Source organism: Nymphaea colorata, chromosome 7 (genome assembly GCF_008831285.2).
Source record: "Nymphaea colorata isolate Beijing-Zhang1983 chromosome 7, ASM883128v2, whole genome shotgun sequence".
In the NCBI taxonomy this organism is placed as follows: Eukaryota; Viridiplantae; Streptophyta; class Magnoliopsida; order Nymphaeales; family Nymphaeaceae; genus Nymphaea; species Nymphaea colorata.
Window position 1 is genome coordinate 24,594,619 of NC_045144.1, and position 16,064 is coordinate 24,610,682.

The following is a 16,064-nucleotide window of genomic DNA, read 5'->3' on the forward strand; positions in this document are numbered from 1 at the left end:
TCATAATATTTCTAGTTAGTTTGGAGTACCACGAGAACTGCAATATCAATGTGTGGTGACTTCCCTTCTGAAGAAGTACTCTATGCACCATAAGTTCGCCACTCCATATCATTTGCAGACTAGTGGATAGGGATGTCCAACAGGGAGATTAAGTTCGTCCTGGAGAAAGCAGTCCATCCATATAAGAAAGACTGGTATGAGTAGTTGGATGATGTATTATGGGCTTATAAGACTGATTGAAGGCCCCAATTGCTATGTCTCCCTACTGCCTTGTCTTTGAAAAGCCATGTCAATTGCTGGTCGATTTGGAGCATAAAGCCTTTTGGGTTGTAAAGAAGTTGAACTATGATTTTGCCCGAGATTGGGAGGAAAGACACAATTGTCATACTTGAAGAGGTTCAAAGAGATACAAGAATGCCAATATTTATAAGGCTTGAATGAAGGCTTTTCATGATACAACACATTAATAGGAAGTCATTCCAGCCTGGCAGATTGTTTTTCTCTACATTTTTCATCTTCATTTATTCCTTGGGAAATTGCATTCACGTTGAAATAGATTTGCTAGTGTATACCATTGAAGTTTCCTACCTTTTTTATGTAGTCTTCATTTCCTTAGCGGAGGTATAGTTTTGGGCAAGTTCTTATGAGTTTCCTTGTAAACGAAAAAGTGTTTCTTCTTTCCATAGAGAGTGTATCTCCTATCCATTAGCTCCTCACTTGGAGCCATTTCTTGTGGATGTAGGTTGTATAGCCGAAGCACATAAGTTTGGTGTTCTTGTGTGATTGATTGGTCAGATCTCTTTGATGAAGATAATCCCTGACATGGTAGCAGAGCGTGGTTACCTCAAGTAAGTGCAAGTTTCTTTCCTCTCCTTTTTGTTCATGGCTTGAAAATCTCGAGTCCATGGCATCTGATGTTACCTAAGAATCAAGGAATGGGAGTTCCAATTAGAATAACATTTGGTGGATTACTACCAAACCCTTTTTGAGGATAGATTATCTCAGTTGGTCAAAATATGTAAAGTTCTTCCTAAATAGTTGATCCTAGTTTTGAAAAGTGGGAAATTAACGAATTATCTTAAATTCAATGATTCCAGAGATTAAAAGAAGCGAGTCTTCATAGGCAATTGTCACTGCTTAAGGACCGAAACCTGGGTGATGTATCCATGACTAGGATGAAGCTTGGGTGAAACTAAGTGGTCTTAAGTATACTACGACTGCCCAAGAAATATGGGACAATGCGAAAGAAATGTATAGTGAAAAGTATAACCTAGTCTGAGCCTATGAACTACAACAAGTGATTCACAACTTTAGTCCTGAAGGAAATTCATTCAATCTATATGTTGAAAATTTTGTGGAATGTTTGATGAATTGCTGCAATATTGCCCTCATCCGTTGACACTTCTAAGACACACTTTGAAGAAGATAAAGTGTTTAAACTCATTGCTGGTCTTGGACCCAATTATGAGCAGTTTAGGAGTTAAATTCTATTGACTTCACCGCTGCCATCCTTCAATTCTATGTGTTCATTGATCCAACAAGACGAGCAACAAAGAAAAGCTATGAATCCAGTGCCTAATTTTAGCAAGGTTAAAGTTAATCCACCTGATCAAAGGGCAATGCAAGCTGACAAAAACATCAGCCCGTCACACAAACAACTCTGGAACTAATGGCAGCCAAGATTGTGTTAAAGGGCATTTGAAGTTTAAGTGCATGCATTGCAAAAAATCACGTCATACTAGAGACTGTTGTTCGGATCTTGAAGGAAGGCCATCATGGGTTAAAGATGCCACAAGAAACCATCAAAAGGAGAATATACCAAGTGGCCAAAGAGCATTTAATGTACTTGTTTGAGCAAATGACTAAGACCAGCCTCAGCACTACCGACCTAGCATCAGTTCAACCAATGCCTGAATCATCTTCAAATGACATAGGTTAGCCTTCAACCTCTTATTTGTCACATGCTCTTGATTTAGATTGGGTAGTCAACTCCAGTGGATCAAATCACATGACAAGTCAAGATCTTGTTTAGATTATTTTAAGCATGTTCAATCTGTTTATACTACTGATGGTTCTAGTATGATAATCAAGGGAACAAGCTTTTTTTAATCATAAAAATGTTTTAGAGGTACTTGTTATTCCCAAAATTGCTGTTAATATTAGGTCTATTAGTAAGTTTACAAAAGCTTATGATTGTTTAATTTTTTTTCCTAAAGATGTTTTTTCAGGACATGAGTATGGAGAAATGATTGGTAGGCATTGAGCGAGATGCTTTATATATCATCAAGCAGCTTGCTAGAGCATTTTTTTTATACAATAACTCAAGTTTAGACTATAGTCTTTCACAATATTCTCGGCTGAGACATGCACCACATAGAGTTTAATAACTTTTAATTCCAGACTTCTCTAGTGATGATTTATCATGTGATGCGTGTGAACTTGCAAAGTCTCCTAGACTTCCTTTTAGGAGTTCAAATTATAGACATAAGGGTTTGCTTGATCTTGATCATTCTAATGTCTGAGCACCTGCTCCAGTTGACTCCATGTTTGGCTTTATGATATTTTGTTACTTTTATTGACGATGTCTCACATGACGTGGTTGTATCTATTAATGCACAAACATGGCGTAGCTTTAGTTCTTTAAAAGCTTTAATAATATGATAGTCATTCAATATGGCTTGAAAATTAAGCATGTTAGATCAGATAATGAGGAGAGTGCAATAATGAGGTGTTAAAAACATTTTTTCGATGTTCATGGTATTATGCCTCAAAATTCCTATGTAGGCACTCCCCAAAAAATGGCATGGCCAAGTGTAAAACTAAGCATTTGGTCAATATTACCCAGTTTATTATGTTCACATGAATGTTCCTCTTATTTTTGGGGCAGATGCTGTTTTTGTTGCTTGCTACCATGCTAATCGGTTACCTACTTCAAGTTTTGAAAATCAAATTCCAATGAAAATTTTGCAAAAATGAAGATTATCAGTAAGCCATGTCAAGATTTTTTGGGTGCAAGTGCTTTATTTATATACAAGAAAAATTTTGAAATTCACTTGAGCAGTATGCAGTCAAATGTACTTTTGTGGGGTATTCCTCATCGAAAAAGGGTTCAAAATGTTTTGATCCGATGAAAGAATCCTTTATATTTCAAAGGATGTCAAGTTTTTTAAAAATAACCTTATTTCATGAAACATGAGGTTCAGAATCAAAATTGCAAAAAATGAAAGTTCTTAAATGCTGAACACTATTTTAGTGCCTACTTTTTCTTGTGACTTAGGTTCCCAACCAGTCTTGTTTGTCGATCTATGATCTAATGCAGCCAGAAAATTTGAATTTCCTAGAAGTGGTGAAAGTGAAGAATCAGATCATTGTATCCAGAGTGATCAACCTCTCAGACGGTCTACTCAGATAACTCAGCCTGCGCCTAGATTACATGATTACTATTTCTATTATTCACATTTTGAAAAACACCATTCACTTCATTTAACATTTTGATCTTGCTAGGTTGAGCAAAGGCTCTAAAGAGCATTCTTGTCCAATGTTGATGCCAATGGTGAACCAAGCTATAATGAAGAAACAATGAAGGACCCTAAATGGAATGAAGCAATGGTTCCTTTACCTTCAGGAAAAACCATTGGATATATATGATCAACTGCCACAGTGATGGTTCTTTAGAGAGTTATAAAGTTAGACTCATAGCAAAGGCGATATTGAGAAGAAGGAAGCCATTTTGTTGAAACATTTGCCCCAGTAGCTAGGATAAGCTCAATCTACATTTCATTGTCTGTTGTTATGAACAGCCAATCAGTGTTTAACAATTAGATGCAAAAAATGTGTTTCTTCATGGAGAGTTAGAAGATGAAGTTTACATGGACCCCTGCCTGGATATACTTGTGACACTGGCAAAGTATGTAGTTTACAAATGTCTATATATAGATTAAAACATTCTCCTATGTCATGGTTTTTGAATTTAAACTAAGTTCTTATTCAAATGGGATTTAGATGTTATACTACTGATTACACTATATTCGTGTGGCACTCTAATCAGGGTATGATATTTGTTTTATCTATGTAGACAAAATATTATCGTGATTGGAGATGATATTCTAAAGATTCAAAGTATAAAGCGGACCTTGCACTCTAAATTTGATAGGAAAACTACAATATTTTATAGGGATCGAGGTGACATGTTTGGACAAAGAAATATTTCTATGTCCAAGAAAGTACATTTTGGACCTTTTGAAAGACACAAGTATGTTGGTAGAGTGAGCAGTTCATACATCTCTTGATGCTAACTGCAAATTGAAAGGGATCAAGGTGATTTCATTAAAGATGTTGACAGGACAAACAGTTGGTAAGTAAACTTATCTACTTCATGATTACTTGACCAATTGTTAGTGTGATTAGTTAGTTTATGCACCAACCGAGATCAATGTGCATGGAGGCATCATACAGAATCTTGTGGTACCAAAAAAGGTAGTCCAAACAAAAGCATACCCATTCATAAAATGATCAATTGGATGCAGTTGGTTTTACTGATACAGACTGGGCCGGAGATCCTAACGGTAGAAGATCCATTATAGGTTTTTGCACATTTGTAGGATAAATATGATTACTTGGAAAAGTAAAAAAAGTCAATAGTAATTTGTTCAAGTGCTGAGGTACAGTACAAAGCTATGACATACTGCACATGTGAACTTGTATGGATCAAACCATTGTTGACAGACTTGAACATCCCAGTTAGTCAACCCATGGAGCTCAAATGTGATGAGATGGCAGAAATGCATATAAGTGTGAATTTGGCATTTCATGAAAGGATTATACACATAAAGTGGACTGCCATTTTGTCTATGAGAAGATTCAAAGGAAATAAATATTCACCAGACATGTCAGCAATTGAGATCAATTTGTAGACACTTTTACCAAGACTACACCGTGATCAGTAGAAGAAGATAGTTGACAAGTTAGCCCAGATTAGCACCTGAACTCCAACTTGAAGGAGAGGATGCTAGTATATACCTTTGAAGTTCGCTACCTTTTTTATGTGAGTTTCCCAGTAAACATAAAAATGTTTCTTCCTTGAGTAGTAAGGTTGCCTTCTACCCATTATCCTCGGATGAGGAGCTATTCCATTTAATGGTCATCATTGTAATGGTGAAAGAAGATGAATGAAAAGCAGGAGTGTAAGAGATTTCCTCAATGTGGATGTAGACTGTATCGACTAACCACACAAGTTTGGTGTGCTTGTGCTAATTGCTTGAACAGATCTCTTCTAGGAAGATAATCAATGGCAGGACCGTTTTTTTCATTAGGGGCTGTGAAGATTAAGGACTCCCACTTCAAGAAGCAGTTTAAGGTTAATTGATAACGTCTAAAGGCCTACGTCGAGGGAGCGCCACAAGCTGCTGATCTTGAGGAAATCAACTCGTGGTAGATGTGGCATAAGCATGATGATGTCTAAGTAGAGCACTTATGTATCCTATATATACTATACTACTTTAGTTAATAGTTACTTACTTTGTTTTCATTTACTTTTGTATGCCTTTTGTGTTTTAGTGGTGAGTAGTTTTGTTAGGCAGATGGAAGTTTAGTGCATCTTATTTGGAGCTACTCAATAAATAGTCATGGTTTGAGTAACTACAATTATTGAATGATGATGATGTAGAAAACTATGCTTTCTATGAACACATGGCGGTGCATACTTTCTTCTCATACTGATCAAGTTGTATCATTCCATTTCCCTTATTTTATTTCTGTTTTCAGCTTTTATATCTTCCATGCATAACATATTGGTCCAACAACATTCTAAAGCATGGGGAATGGGTTGTTGGGGATTGTAACATTCTAAAGCATTCTATTATCCTCACACCTCAATCTTGAAAATTTTATTTCCACCAGTAAACTGCATTTGATTGTTAGCAGCAAGGACCACTTTGTTGGTTTCAGGGGACTCATGGTTGTTTTCCTAATGAGTGCTCGACCTTTCTTCTAGATCCATCATGCATAAGAGGAGACAAAATGGTTCTTAATGGGGCCAGGCATTTCTTCCATCATAAGAATTTAGCTACCCAATTGTTCATAATCACTTCCTAGACCGGCAATATTTGGAAGGCTATCTCTTGCTCCCTTTGTTTTTCAGCCTTAGCAAGATCAATGATAAGAGGAACATAAAAATCAATCTTAGCCCATATGCTTTCAAACATTCCCATATATTTATCAATCCATCCATCCTTTATTCAAACAGCCCGAATGTTGGATCAGTTGATATATCCACATGACAGTATACTATTTACTAAACATCTTCTTTTGTATCAACAAACATAAACACACTTTCTGTCTTTCACTTTATGGAATTAATGAGGCAAGATGCAATAGTACCATCTGTCAATCTCTATTCTTTGAATTTGTTATCATTAATAGGTGGTTTACACATACTTTGATGTTTAGATTTTTCAACTCCAAAGACAAGGAATAGCCTTTGACCATGATAGATAATTGAAACTATAAAGCAAAATCTTAGTAATCTTAAGACTAGGATTACATTGTTCATGAACAACAATCTTGTGATCGGACCTATCATTGGAAATTACTTTTGATCCTCATCATTGTTTCCCTCTTTCTCATTGGAAGCTCAGGAAAATTTGAGACGATGAAGATGAAGAAGGAAATCAAAAAACAATAAACACATTGATTTACGTTGTTCAGTAAATGTTGCTTACAACCACTAGTGGAGTTATATGTAATTCTCGTTCATCAATTGTGAATTACAAAAGTTGAGTAAAAAAAGTGGAGCTCGGGCGATACAAGATATCTATGAAATCTCAACAAGTCTGAAAAGTACAACTGCTGGAGGGTAGGCCTCCTACCTTTTATTAAGAATGAACTAGGGCCTGTATGGAGAAATAATCAGGAATAAAAAAAAAACTCATAGGGGTCATAAACCCACTGTCCAAAAAACATAAGAATTGGGTGAAAATCATTTGTTCCACCCCAAAAGCATCACTTTAATCAACCAAAATTCCTCTGTACGTTGGAGGAATATTATTGGCTAACTCCCTAGTAGGGGGTCGTTAGCAGCATATAGGTTAGCAGCATAATGCTTGGTCCAAGTCAGGTTGTCCCTGATTCTTCCTCTTCCTTATGGACCTGCCATAAAATTTATGATCCACCTTTTCTGGTTGGTGACAATTTTGATTTTGGTCTAGTTGTCTACTAAAGCAGAACATTCCATAATATGGTCAAAGATTTTGTCCTTCGTGTTGCCGTGACAGATGGAAAGAATTAATCTTTTCCCCTCCCTTAAGTACAGTCCTGATGCCACTATGATTTTTCTCTGCTTTCAGAAATTAACTGAATGCAGATTTCATTGTCACTAAGCAGTAACCAACTCTGTAGTTACTCCTGTTTTGCAACCAGGTGGAGCAGCTTGCGAAATCTTCTTTCCTATCTTTTAGACAAGCTTGGAAGGAGTCAACACGGACCCTCCACACCTTGCTTACTAGCCCAGCAATAGATATCTGTTTGTCCTCCACCATACCCTGGTTTCAGTTTGTCCATGTGCTTGAAGCAGTGGTATGGAAGCAAAGTTTCTAGCATTTGGTTTTTCAAGACTCCTTGAGCTTGCAGCTGAACCACTTCTTGAAGTCATATTCTATGTTACCTGAAAGGGAGATATGCTTACTAAAGAAGTTGCAAATTTAATTATAACTTTTGGTGACAACTTTACAACCAAAGAGGATATGAAAAGCTGTTTCTTCATTCTCCCTACATGAAAACCATCTGTTAGCAAGTGCCATTCCTTGTCTTTCCCATCTGTCAAGGATCAGGAGGCGGTTATTGATTGGGACATATAGAAACCATCTGGCTATAGGGTGGGCCTCTTTCAGTCAAATCTCTTTTTTGAATCAAACCCTGCTGGGAGTTTGGGCTTCCGACTCTTATAGGACAGATGAATAAAATTGTTATACATAAAAAAAGACAAAAACCAGTGAACATAGACTAGTAATTACAATGAGGAAAGTATAGCAGCAGCATCAAAACATGGGTTTGTTCGAAGGATGAAAAATCTACATATTGTCTCTAAAATATTGGGCAGATCATGAGAAGTCCATGTTGCCTTCAAGGAACCTACAAAACCAGCTAAGCCAAACTTTTCTGCTAGTAACCAACAAAAATTCGTTTCACTGATATCCACAAATTCTTGGATAATTTCTTCCAACACTATGGTTTTGGCTCGGGCCATGCCTCTGCTCAAAGTACCTAATCCCAAAATGGAGGGGGTTGGGTGTTGTCATTACCCTGCTTAATAGAAAACACCACCACCTTGCTTTGTCATTTTGAGGCCAGCACGAATTGATGCACACATCTTTCCCTGCAATAACAGCCCAATCATCAATTATGAGCTCAGATTTTAACCATAGATCAAGTTCTCTCCGATCTTAGAATCTTCCTTTAATCAAAGGAGGAAGAGTTGCACACAGGCTGCCCAAACTCCCATATTGAGGTTCCTAGTTGGATTCATATCAGGTCCATGAAAACTTGCATTGTGTCATCCAAATGATGACCTGAAAGCAACTTCCGGCATCGCATCTGCCAACCTCTATTGAAGCTACAAGAAAGCCACCATTGGATTTCTTTAGAAAAATTTCTATGAGGAATATGTTGTCTACTGAACTTCAAAACAACTAATTTCCAAACTTTTACAGGCTTATGATAGTGAAAAAGGACGTCTGTTAGGAACTCTCCTCTTGCTTGCAGAAAAGGGGGCATTGGTTCACCATTTGAAACCCCTTCGCCTTGAGATGGTCTCGAGTAGGTAGCCTCTCGTGGCTGGCTATGTACAAAACAAGGCCTCTTGTAAATGACTAAAGCAAGGGACTTGCGGAAAATATCCAAGAGTACTGCCACAACAAGGAACTATATCCAACTCCACTGAGAGAATAGGGACTTTCTAGCAGTAGGGAACAGGAACCATTGCATATTTAGGGAATCCGAAACCACCAATTTGTCTATTTTCTGCGCATCTCAGTCCCACTAATGAGCTGGTTGCTGCCACAATACTGTTGCATCTCTAGGCATTTGTTTTAGGCTAGATTTTGGTCCCCATTTCGTTATTTTTTGCCATTCTTTTTGGGTTTCCTTATCCATTGCTTTTCATGGCTTACTAAGTGGATGGAGGCCTATCCTCTCACAGAGAGTTTCCAAAGAAAACTCCTTATTCATTTTAAATCCAACATAATTTGATCTAACTACAATAAACTCATGCACTACTTATCATCGCTGATTTTCAAAACCAGGTGCGTTTTTTGCTTCTTATCTAAGTTCATATGATTGAAAGGCAAAAAAATGTTTTCCGTACCAAGTTCTTGTTTGTGTTTGCACCTTCCATAGCAGATAACCATATGTTAAGGATGGTTAAGGAAGAAAAATTACCAAAACGAAGACATGTTTTGGAAATATCTAGACCTGCAATAACGACATGAGTTAAACTGGCCTGATTTTGGGAGTGGTTTTTCAAACAAGAACAAAAAAAAAAGTAGTTGAGGTAGTGAGAAAGAGCTGATGAAAAGCGCAAAAAAAAATTGAGATATATATATATATATATATATATATTCAAACTAGACAAAAAGGAGTTGAGGTAGTGAGAAAAAACTGAGGGAAAGAAAAACTAAAAAATGTGATATATATAAACAAAATTTGGTTCAAGTAATTATTAAGATATTTTAGATAAGAAATCTTGAATTTGTGTAAGTATATATTGAGAAATTGAATTTAAACGGCATGACTTGGGGATATTAATTACTTGATCGCAATCCAGATCCAAATTGGACCACCTTTTACCTATACAATTGCGTATGTTGAAATCCAAACCAAGCCAAAATAGATGGATTTGGCTTGTGTATATCCAACGTGCTTGTCCCTTTTTAATAAGAAAAAGCGCATTGGATATACACAGGTATGTACTGATACCAAAAGCAAGGGTTGGGGTCCACCGGGGTAGGAGGATTGAAGAAGACACTGCCCCGTCCTCCACGTCGTCCCATGGAGCATGCAAAATGTCTCCTTGTTAGTGGATGCATGCAAATGGGATACATAGACAGGCATGTACTGACACCAAAAGCTAGGGTTGGGGCCCCGTCCTCCACGTCTTCCTGTGGAGCACGCAAACCGTCTCTTTTGTATAGATGTATGAAAATGGGATAATATATATACATATGTATATTAAAATTTTTATCATTTTTTCTCCCAGCATACTGCCGTTAGACTAATTCCAAATAAGACCCTTAACAGCATACTTGAACCAGTTTGCTAAGCTAGATATAATTTATTTGTCCACACCAACCCACAAAATATATTGATTTTTCGTTTTGCTGCATTCAATAATTAGCACCTTTGTATAGATTTAGCATCTTGAGAATCTAAAATTGTTTGTCTCTGCCCTTTAACCAGCTTATTCCATTAGATAAGCAAATATCTTCTACAGTTTTGTAAGGTGTGAAAGAGATTAAGCATTTATAAGAAGCCTGACATAAAGAATTTGCCGACATTTTACAACCATCTACATGCCATGAGTTAATAATTAAAAAAGTAGCTGGTAAATTTTTTCCCATGAACGTTGAATTCACTTAAAAAAAATTATGATAGATTCACGAATCAAATAGAAAATATACAGAGCTGCCATTCATCGCCAGCTTCCTCTGCATAGCTTAAATTAGGATAGATTCACTCACAGGTCTATTCATGCTGCCAAATAATGAGAAAAAAGAGCTGCCATTCAATGGAGAATATACAGACAGGACAACAATTAATGGCAGCTTTTCATCGCCAGCTTCCTCTGCACGGACGGCCACAATTAAAGAAAGAAAGAAACGACTTGACATTTGGTGTCGGATTTGCATTGACCCAATGCCCCTACCAATGTACATTGACATGAATGAGATCCTTATTTTTTATGTCACTGAATTGCTGAACGGCTATCTTAAACCAAATGGACAATGACATATACAAACAAGTTGGAAAATAATTGGACGTGACTTTTGGGTGGTAACTAATTCCTCTATCCTTAAATTATCTTCCACACTTTCATTATTCGTGCGGTAAATTTTGAGAAAGTTGTTAACTGGATTAAGCGGTCAACTAAACTAATTTCTACACATTTTAACATAACATATTTCTGTGGCCTTCATCTGCATGGTTTCCCAAGAGCAGCTTTACCTGTTGAGTGTGCTTTTTAAATCCATTCATTTTTAGTTCTTGTGTTTCAAACCAATGTTCTAAAAGACTATGAGGCTAAGAGAGGCGTCGAGCCTCTCGGAGGTGAGGCAAAGCAAGAAAATTGGAAAAAACAACTAAACTGGCAAGCCTATTAACAAGAAAATGATAAAACCCGCATTTAGTTCTTGTTAATTATCATCTTTCGTATACATATAATACCTAACATCACACTAAGCCATGACAAACAAATGCAGTACAAAAAATTGATCAATTTTACAAATGGGAATAAATGAAAATCATTAGTTATAATTTTAAATTTTATGCATGTAGGTGTAAATATAAAATATAAATGATAATAACAACCCTACGATTGTAATCCTTCAAGTCTATGTTTGGATGCTTAGGAGCTCAAGTTAGATATGTGAACACATGGTTCAGTTATTATGTTTTTTTTTTTTGAACCTATAATCTGCGATGAAAACAGGTTGGATGGTGACATGAAGCACAATACAGCCCTTTCCCACTAATTTACTAAATGAAGAATATCAACAACAGATCATGAAGTTATAAACTAGCTGACTTTGTTATAGTTATGCAAGAAAAGTAGTTTCCAGAGATTATGCACCTGCATTCACTAAAAAAACCTTCCACGGAAACCTGAATTTCATTGGAAAGTAGACACAACACAAACAGAAAGATAATGAAGAAAACTAATATATGGTTTAATAACATGCGCATACACACCCCAGCAGCAGCCACATCAGTGGTGACGTTAGAGGAAAATGAAGTTGCTGGTGTAGAGCTGACTCTACTGGTGAATCTGTCACGAGGCACGAGGCACACGTTCGGGTAAGTGCATGCTTCGGGCAAGAAGCACCTCTCCTCTTCACTTCGAGGCTTTTTTTGTAAAAAACTCCTTGAGGCTACAGTTCAAGGTATGAAGGGTGCACCTTTTACAACACTACTTAAAACTGTCATACTTTAGGCTAACTCTTACACAAATGGAAATTAGACAGACTGGTAGATGTTGTTGCATGGTTGATGGATGGATAAAAGTTAAAATTATAACCCATTGCTAAAAGCACTACGAATTATTGCTGATACATCATAAATAGTCGTTGAAACCAAAGTGGCCAACACTTCCACTGACAATTTCAAATTTTTAGCTATCATGCAACATTTAGCAGACCACTGATTTCAATTCCCTCAATTCTTAACTTATTTTATTTTTAAAATACATTTAACAATAGTGCCTTTAAATATTCTAGTCAACTCTCTCCCTCTTTTTCTCTCTCTGTTTCTTCCTGATTGCTGGCCCATCCATTGGTGGTGCAGCATCTCTCTCCCTCCCCCTGCCTCTCTCTCCTCTCTTGCTCTTGCCCTCTCATTCAACCCAAACTCCGCTCTGTAGTTGTTCTCTCTGATAGTCTTCATTGATGGTTCATGGTTCACCTGACGTGGTTCTCTGCTACCATCCTTGATCACTGGTTTCTATTCCGGCCTGTGGTTGACTCTTCATTATCCTGCTCCCTGTTGCCCATCTTGGCTCCTGGTTGCAGGTTCCATTCCGGCTGGTTCGCACTGGCAGCATTCATCTTTGGTTTTCCACCTCTCACCCCTATTGTTTTCTGACATATTTTTCTCAGCTCTTCTACTGCTGGATTCTGGCCTTGGTACTCTCAACTGGATTCGCCTTCTATTGTCACATCTTGTCTATCCAGCACTGACGTTTTACTGTGAAAGTCAGTAAAGGCAGTGTCATTGATACTTTTATTGGCGTTTCCGCACTATATTGTAAAAATTAACTTTTTAGTGTTATCTGCTGCTGGTGTGTTGTTTTTCATTTTTCATTGGATAGTTTGCTAGAGTATTGTGGCCTTCCTTGGTATGTGATTGTGCTTTGCTTGGCCTCATTAATGGCTCCTTTCTTGGCTGTTATGGATCTATTTGGGCCATTCTTTCGGTTTGGGGCATCACTTTGTATTCTGGTGTCTACATTGCTTTTGTCTTATTGACTTGCTATATATTCTTGCATGTTTATCGGAGTTGTTTGACCCGTTTAACGAATTTTGTTTAGCAAGCCCTTTGTTTGCTACATATAGTGGTTTATGCCCTCCTCCACTAAGATTTGGTCATTTCTTTCTTTTTTATTTCATTCTACGCTAGAAGCAAGTATCTAACTAAAAAAAGGTTCAGTAGTAGCTTTAACTGTTAAACAAAATTATATTATCATGGTTGGACTAAGAGCAATCTTGGTACCCACAAAATGCTTGGAACTGCCTCTGAGGAGCAGCTTGGTATAGCTGCTAGGACCCTGTCTTGCTTAAAATCCAGAATAAACTGAACCAGTGGAAAGGGAAACTATTGAGCTATGCAGACAGATTTTGTTTGATCAAAGTTGTTTTCTTGGCCACTCCTAATTACTGTATTTTATTGTAAAATTTGCCAACTAAAATTTACAATGCCATGGAAGGATTATTTGCTAAATTGTTGCAGGGTGATTTTAGTTGATGTCATAAATTTCATCTTATTTCTTGAAGTGCTCTGTCTCACACCATGAACAAAGGGAGCTGTGTGGTTATTTGAAAGTTTACTGAGATGAATTTGGTATACGCACTCTATTATGATATAGAGCTATTTGTTGCCAATTTTTATGGGCAACACCTTGCAACGATAAATATCTTTCTAATAAAAATCATGGGATAACAGTTGAGGAAATAGGATATTGCTGCTATAGAGGGAATTATGAGAGTTAGGAAGAGTATTTACAAAGATATTGAATGAACAGTGAAATGTAGCTCATTAGCAAAATTCTGGTTTGATACCTGATGTGACAGTCCATTGATTAACTTTGTCTTAGGGGAGAATTTGTTAAATGTTGTAGATAATGTCTTTTTGGAAGTCTCGGATGCCATTTAATTTTATCATGCTAACCCTAACAGCTGAAAGGGAATGACCAGAGTGTGCCAAAGTTGCTAGGTATCTCATTCAATGACAGAGATGACTATTTGATATGGTCTGATAGTGGATGAGTTATCTCTTCTAGAAAACAGGTGACATTATATCAGACTTAAAGCAAAAATGCTTGAATGGCTAGTCAATTCCCCAGGGCCTACTGGTTTACATATGTTCAAATTTTGTAAATTGCAAGTGCATGCTAAAGTGAGCAGAGGCAACTGCCATGGCCAAATGTCATTGCAGTAGTGAGGATGCAATGGAACAGGGGCAACAACAAACGAGATAAACAATGAAAGCATCAGCAGAAATTCAGGAGAGAAACAAAGCATAGACTTTTTTGGTTGACACCTCTCTCCATTACATTTCTTATTGCAAGTTATATGAAAGACATAAAGAATGGTTATAGAATTGTGGTTTAGATGAAGTCTGAGATAATAGAAAATATTATGTACAATGCTTAATTATTTGATTGATGATTCTCCACAATGTGTGAATCTTCTCAACACTTGTAGAAGCTTCATTTGGTTCTCATTTGAAGAAATCTGGATCTGAATCAATACAATTGTGCACAGCAGGCTCCCCCTCAAACTGGTGCATGCAAATCACGCAGGCCCAATTTGAATTTAAGTTACCGAAAGTGAATTCTGTCCAATGTTTACGTAATCAAATCAACAAGTTGATTTTGAGTTGAAACATGGGCTCTCTGAATTACTCCATCTTTGATCAAGTCAGGAACAAGATGACAATTGATCTCAATATGTTTCATTCATTTGTGAAATATGGGATTGTCTGAAACATGAATACCCACCTTGATGTCACAAAATAATTAAATTCTTGAAATGTTTCTTAGCTGCAAATCATTCAATAATGCTCTCAACAACATAGTTTCGCAAACTACATAGGCTATACTCCGCTTCAGCCCACAAATACGCCATCATCTATTGTTTCTTTTTGTCTTCCAAGAGAAAAAGGACTCACCTAAGAACATGCAGTAACTAGAAACTAATCATCTAGTGTCTCTGGACGTAGCCTAATCTGCATTGCAGTAAGCTATTAGTTGAAATTTTTGTTATGCATTCATAAATATTCCTTATCATGGATTGATGTTCAAATATTTAATTATTTTTATTGTTGCATCACAGTAAGATTTTCTCAACTGCTGCATAAATCTGCTGAGAACATAGACAGCAAGAAGAATATCTGGCCGTGATATGGTTAGATAGATTAAAAGACCCAGCAAATAACAATAACTTGAAGGGCTCTTGAGCCACTTGATTTTCATATAGGACAATTTTAGACAACTGTGTATTTGAGTGTCCCCCAGTTGCATTTCTAGCATTTCTTTTTTTCTTTATAATGTTATACATATGCTTCCTTTGAGATATATAAATCCCTTTTTTTCTGTTCTTGACAATTCAATGTACTGAAAATATTTCAAGTGGCCAAGGTCTTTCATATGAAATTTGTAGCTAAACTTTCTTTCTGGTTACCTATGACTATGCGATTATCATTATAAATCAGCAAAATGTAAAGTTGTTACCTTTGCTATGTGTGAACAATTAGCAAACACACTTCAATTGAGGAAATCCAAATTCAAGTTGGACAGTTATGACCAATTTTTGGGTGCCTGCTTTACATCTTACAATGACATGATCAGCTTGCAAATTCTTGTCTAACCCTCGCTACCATATCATTGAGGAGGTTGAATGTGTACTTCCTCTTGTGTTCACATTGCAAAAAATGCATTGTGAACATCTATTTGGAACAAAAACTAATGCATTTTAGTTGCAACCATTAGTTGACAGATCGTAGTTGTAATTTTAGCAACTGAATCATACATTTCACTGTAATCCAACCCTCGATTTGTAAACAGCCCTTGGCTACTAGCTAGA